Here is a 743-nt window from a genome sequence, read left to right as displayed (position 1 = left end):
CTTCACAGCGCAGCGGTGGGGCAGTGCCACCCGCTGCCGGCAGCACTGGCTCTGGTTCCCCTGTGAGCACAAGGCTCTGGTCACAGGCAGGGAGAGCAGGCAGGCTTACCTGCTGCCAAGTCACGCCTTCGGCCGCAGGTGCCGGCGGGAGGCTGCGCACCCTTCGGCAGCGATGCAGGGTGCTTCGCCCATCCAACCCTGCCAGGAGCTGTGTTTGACACCGTGGCTGATACAGGAGTGAGGTGTCCCTGTGCGGCACCCGGATTGAGGGCTTGCAGCTCTGTGTTTTCCTCCCCACCCTCTGAAGAAGTGATGCGGGAGGTGCCCCAGCACAGCAGGCAGATAGGGAGGGTGTTTTGCCAAGGCCGCTGCGTGCAGAGGCAGGGCAGGTTGCACACACTGCAGAGCCTGTTTGTAAACTTCCAGGCTGGGCAAATCCTCCTTGAGAAATGCTCCAGTCAGCACAACGCTGGTATTTAGAAGTGTTCACATCAGGGAGAGGGTATAATGTGTGAATCGGTGGTGCTCATTTGTTCATTCACCAGAGGGGAGCTCTTCCATGGTGAATCTCAGTATGCAACAGATGCGGTGACATCCTTTCTGAAGATGTATAGCTGCCTCTTGGGGAGCGCTGTGCTCCGGTTTGCACCGGGACACCTACGTCCTCCCGCAGGCATCGTGACTGTGGGATTCACTGAGGCTTAAATTGTCTCTAAGGTGTAAAGTATGAGATTAAGGTCCTC

This window comes from Psittacula echo (assembly GCF_963264785.1).
Source record: "Psittacula echo genome assembly, chromosome: Z".
NCBI classification, from domain to species: Eukaryota; Metazoa; Chordata; class Aves; order Psittaciformes; family Psittacidae; genus Psittacula; species Psittacula echo.
This window is presented reverse-complemented; position numbering follows the sequence as displayed.